Source organism: Petromyzon marinus, chromosome 15 (genome assembly GCF_048934315.1).
Source record: "Petromyzon marinus isolate PM22_M1 ecotype Great Lakes invasive population chromosome 15, UKy_Petmar_22M1.pri1.0, whole genome shotgun sequence".
Lineage (NCBI taxonomy): Eukaryota > Metazoa > Chordata > Hyperoartia > Petromyzontiformes > Petromyzontidae > Petromyzon > Petromyzon marinus.
The window spans coordinates 16,210,636-16,216,635 of NC_133681.1; positions in this window are offsets into that span (position 1 = coordinate 16,210,636).

Consider the following 6,000-nt stretch of genomic DNA (forward strand, 5'->3'; position numbering starts at 1 on the left):
GTTAACATTTTAATGGAATTGGTTCTTGAATAGAATCGTCATCCTGAATCGCGACAATTTTTAGAGAGCGGTGTGGTGAAACTTTACACCGCGAGCATATATTATCACCAAATCACGCGCTGTATTTTTGAAGGCATTCACCAAACGAAGTGAAGAATTGGCAAAAACAGGCCACACTGCGAGTGTCTCCAACATGCGGCTGAGTTGCCTTTCGCATGTAATGACCTAATAACCCGGGTCCTTTAACTAAGTAACAAATGCACTTTCAACTTTACGCACCTGCATACATTTTTAGCGGCATGCTATTTATTTTTTTACGATATCGGGACATTCCCAAAATGCTAGCTTTTTATTTGGTGGCACGCAGGGTTGTATTTCCTACGACGTGGATTCCGTGCCTGTTTTTTTTTACAGGGCGTTATGTTTTGAGAAAGTAAATTGAGGAAAATACTTTCCAATTAACAGCCAGGCAAAGGTGTTTATTTGTCACTTTTGAAGTTTAGCTGCGTAGCAATGTCTTTAACCTGTGTGCTATGGCATACACTGACTTTATCTATGGGGGGTGGGGGGGTGGAGTGCATTTTTATTAAAGGTGGGGTATACAATCGGTTCTAGCCCTCTGCAGTGTCAACCTCAGTTCGTGCTGTGGCAGGGGGCATTGGAAGAAAAGTCAACTTCCTCTTCCCCATTAGATGTACTGCCACCTGTTTGATAGTTTTCTTGAAAAGACACAGCTGCAACGGTGGTCACGTGCGTGTTTTTTTAAACGTGAGACGGCCAACTGCGATCGACAGTATCTCTTTTACCGCGTACCAAACAGCATAACTAGGGTGTTGTACTGTTCGTGGTGCGTTGCGCACCGTTGAGACGTAGAGCTATTGTGCAGCCGCTGATCCCTCCCTGTGTTTTTTACGTATTCATTGTTCAATAAGTGAGTGCTTTTCAATCGGCCTCTGCTATGGTGAAGCCCCAGTCGCTGGGTTCGTGTATTTTCTTTTTCAGTCAGTATTACATTTTTTGAGAGAGACATCCTAGCTGTGGCTGACAGGTTCATGGCCAATAAACAGGCGGTGATATGCCGATGCGTTACCAACAATGATGGTTTAGACGGTAATTGCTGTAAATTTTGTAAAATCCTACCCCATCCCCCTCAAAGCCAATAAATGGTATGTGTACATTTAGAAAAGTGAAACTATAAATCTTTCCGCGCGTGCGCAATTTGAGCTCGCAAATTGTGGAGGGCAACTGGGGGCGTAATCGACGCACCCAGCGTATGTGTTTGTACTCTCCAGCAATATTGCCTGCAGTCGTACGGCAGATCTCTCGCAAGTGTCTCCACTGAAGAGAGAGAAAGCAGTGCTGAATATTTAAAGCAATCTCTCATTCAACCGGACAGGGTTTGCTTTTGCTTAACCAACTTGGGATTGACTTGCGATGACTCAGAGGCATCACCCGCTTTTACTTATTAAAGGAACCTCCATTTGGCATTGGCCGATTCAAACGGGTCACAAAAGACACCTTATTGTGCCAATTTATGTAGGGAATGCAGAAACGCCAGGCTTGGTTTGTCGTGAGTATAACTGAGGCCAGGGTTTTGCGATGAACTAATTCGTGTCACGGCGTTGTATTTTAGATAATGTTGGTGTTTGGACAAATACAAAATTGCGGCGAAATTCGAGGTGGCTTTTTTTGAGACACGAGTTGAATCTGTAAACCCTTAAATGGAAGGTCAATGCGGCTCGTCGATTGCATGCAACGTGCGGCTTAAGTGTGTACCAGGAGCAGTTTGCACTTTTTACTGCATCTTAGTTTCTCAAATGGGAGAGTTGACCCAGCTTAACAGATATTGGCACAAAGGACAATGGTGGAGAATGGGAAAGGGTAAGATGGGGTTTCGGGTTGTGGGCAGAGAGGGGCATTGTGTACTTTTTGAAACACAAGTAACTTAAATTGAAATACATTTGGATTTAAAGTGGAATCCCCTACTCCAAGTGGAAATGTGCTAAAAAAATATATACTTCAGCTCCTGTTGTGAAGATGTGTCCACAAAATATATACGAGAGGAGGTTGGAAGCAATGGTATTCATTTAGGTGTGGTTGTAGTATGATATGATGTGTGCCACAGATTGAGACAAAGGCAACAGAATTTCAGATCAGTATTAAAGTTCACTGTGGCTTGCCATGAATTTAGGTATCTTGGATATTAATGGGATATTGTGAACTTTTAACCTTTATATAATTGTCAAAATATATGCGTATTCTCACAATTTGGGAAAGTGGCAGTAAGTAGCATGTGTAACATGTACTATGTAGTTATCGTAAGTCGTTTCAAGAATTAATTGTTGCAGTTGTATCCGTAGTGACAGTAGCAGTAGTACTAATTGCTGTTAATTCTTTTTTTTATTTACGTGTGCAAACAATTGGCAATGTATGCTTCATTCCTCAGATGTTTTTCTTCTTCTTACAAAACTGCTAAATTACCGTCAAAATCCTACACGCAATTGACCCCCTGAATAGATGCACTGCTGATGCGAAACGGAGTACCACCTTCCCGGGAGCAATGCTCCCTTCTCTCTCCCCGAATCGCTGCTTTGCCCCTCCGTCGCACAGACCCAGTCTGCCTCTGTCAGGCCCTTGGGTGGAATGCCACCGAACGTCGTTCCTCCGTGCACAGTTTGCACCCCCTTTTAGAAATCCACTCGGGTGGGAGAGCGGTCCGGTGTAAATAGGTATACACGTTGCGTTTGAGGTTCTTCAGCATCTACAGCATTGGATGGAATAAAAAAGACGTATTCTACGAACACTGCTGCGATTTACAGACATTTAAAAAAGGGATCAAGATCACTTTTAAGGTGCTATCAATGAACCTCATTTTCTAATGTGTCGAATTTTAGTAAGATTCTCCTGTTAAGCCTTACTTGTAAATATATCAAAAAGAAGAAAGTGAGCATATAACCTAAACAGTATAAATATATTGAGTTTTGTCCAAACGACGGTGTGTTATGGTATGTGATAGTGACTGACACTAACTTGACACGTTTGGGCACCAGTTTACTTTTTGTTTGTTTACCTTTGCATACAGTAACGTCACCTATAAAATAGTGCAATTGAATAGATACGTTTGAAAAGTTAGCATTAAAAAAAACATTGTCAAGTAGAACAAACAAAAATGTAGTGCTGTTATCCCCGCCACTGTGGTCACTTCTGGTGCTGGGTCTGTCTGGTCACAACTTGGGGTTTGTGAGTTGGAAGTGGTGTGGAGGGTGCATGAGGAAACAATGACAAATCCGTGTTATATCCCTGACTTTAAAACGTTTCCGATGTGAATTTCAGCCACTCGTTTGTCACAAATTTTGCTCGCGGGATCCATTGCAATGCGATGAAAAAAAAAGTAGAAAAAATATATAAGGCCGTCTCATAAGATACACTTTTTCTTAGTTTTTATTTTGGGGGGGTGGGGGGAGTGCACTTTTCACCTTGACATAGACACAACAAAACTATGCAATTTTTTGATTATCCCTAACCTCAAGCCCTTATCCAGATATCACGTTAAACAGAAATACACTCACCGGGTTTAAACACAGAATGAGGTCCTTCAGTGTGAGATGCTGCATAGATGAACATTGTCACCGGTTTTTTTGTTTTCTTGCAGTCTTGTGTAACGTAAGTACCTGGTTGTGGTGGGTAGTCAAGTTGGCTGGAATTGTCCTAGCTGGCAATTGTTGATATGGATAGTCAATCAAATGTATGGTTTCTGATAGCTGTTAATTTGTGACGGTGTTTTTACTTTTTCATTGTTTTACATTGTGGGCCTACCTCATCCTCTTTGCAAAACAAACTTTGGAGATGTAGATTGAGTCCCCCCCACCACCACTGCTGCTTCACCGTGCCGTGTTTCGGCCCTCGCTCCTGCCGTTGTTTCCCTGTCACTTTTTTTAAGAGAAATATTAAGCACAAAGCACACTTTGGGACTCGACGTAAGATAAAAACACAAAGCGGTGTGATTTACTGGTAGAATCTCACGAGTAAAAGTCTGTAGGTGCGCATTAAATTAACTAAAATTACACGCCTGCGTGGGGCGTTACTCCGTGCCCATCAATGCGTTAATGGTACAAATTTGTAAAAAAAAAGTTGTAAAAAAATATCGACGACAGTAACCTCGCTTTGGAATTCAATTTCAAATATTTCAGTCTTGCTTTCAAATAATTAATTTGTTTGCACATTTTCTTGCAATGCAGCTTCTGTCAATGAGACACACAGCCTTCTTCCCCCCCCCCCCCCCAGAATTGTTTGGCATGTGCAATCCTTCTTGGGCTACTGAAATATGGCCCCTAAAGTGCATTCTTGAATATAAATAATTATCATTGCAAGCTTTAATTCTACAGGATTATAGTTTAACGGCTCCCCCCCCCCCCCCCCCCCCCACAATGCTTATTCTCTTGAGAATGCCCCATTTTTTGGAAGAGCACACGAGTATCGCGGTGAACTACAGTGGGATGTGGTCACATGACCCTCGTATGCCGCCGTGCTTTTAATTCCTTGAGAGTTCCGGGTGTTTCTAAAATCAGACATCCTTTTTTTTGTATGTCCTCTGTCACACTCTTCATGAGTCAACAAGCATACTGCAGCACATTCGTGGGGCGGGGGTGGGGGCGATTGTGTAATGAGTTACGCTTCTTCAAGAGAAAAAAAGCAACTCACGTGATGGCAATGTTTAATGTTTCTTATTACATTTTTGGATAGTGGAAGAAAGAGAGTATGCGTTGTTCTCATGAGAGTAATCATACACACGATTTGGCTGAAAGTCTATAATGTCAGTGCAAAGGAACCCCATTGGTGAAAATTATCTCTTGTTACACGCAGGTTCAAAGGCACACGTCACTGCTATAGTTCACAACCCCGAATTGTTTGTAATTGTATAATCACCTTTCCACGAGGCTTAAACGAAAAAAAAGCTAGTGAGCGACTTAAGTCATCCTGGGCCAAACATTGTCGGATTTTCAATGCCTAACCAATGAGCACATTTATTCGATGTGTATTCCATGATATGTGTGAGAAATAGAGAAATCTTGCCGGCATGGATACACGGCACAGTGGTCGACTCGTGAATCCTGGAGTGGCTCCCACGTGACAAAACACACAGAGGGTTGTACACATTTTTATAAGAATGTCATTGCTGCTGTATGTATTTTTATACATAATGAACCAGACCATTATTGCTGTTTTGCGGTTGTATTTTGGCTGTGTACCATATGGACCGCAATCGTTTAAGGGTGCTTCAACACATTTTAAGGTTACTCTTTGGTGCAACCTGAATTGTAGTCTTGATGGGGCTAGCGCTGCTTAGGTGGTTATAATTCTACGGCGTGATAGTGCACAGGTTTGTTATGTTGAATGTTTTTTCTTCAGTGGTACACTTTCGCAAATGTTTGCTTACAAGACTGTTATTGTAACTACGGTAGTTTTAGTTGACGGGAGTCGTTGATGACTTTGTTAAAGGGAATTATTTAATAAAAGTACATTTAAAAGTGGGTACACGAACACCCTAATTTCCATTTCGTTTTTTGAAGTTATTAAATTGTCGTTTTTAAAGAAAGTATTAACTGTTTAAAACATGTCCTCATGGATAATGTCTGTGCTGTGATTGTCATTTCAATGTTGATAATCATTAGTGAATAAGCATAATATAATTTATACTGGCAGCTGAAGCCAATGTATTCGTTAATGTAGCAATTAACCCTGCATACTGATACTGAATTGTAATTTCTGCATATCTTTACAATGGTGCAAATTGAAATGTAATAACTACATCCTTATATTTCCTTGGGTTTTTTTCTTATTACATTTTGGTTATTTGTTATTTATTTGAGAATGTGGTCCTTTTTCCATGGGCACGATGCAGTAAGATATTCCAGCATGATATGGCACCACTTCCACTCACCTTCCCCTGGCTCTCGACACAATAACAACCGCATCGATTGTGATGCTGTTGTTGTTGCG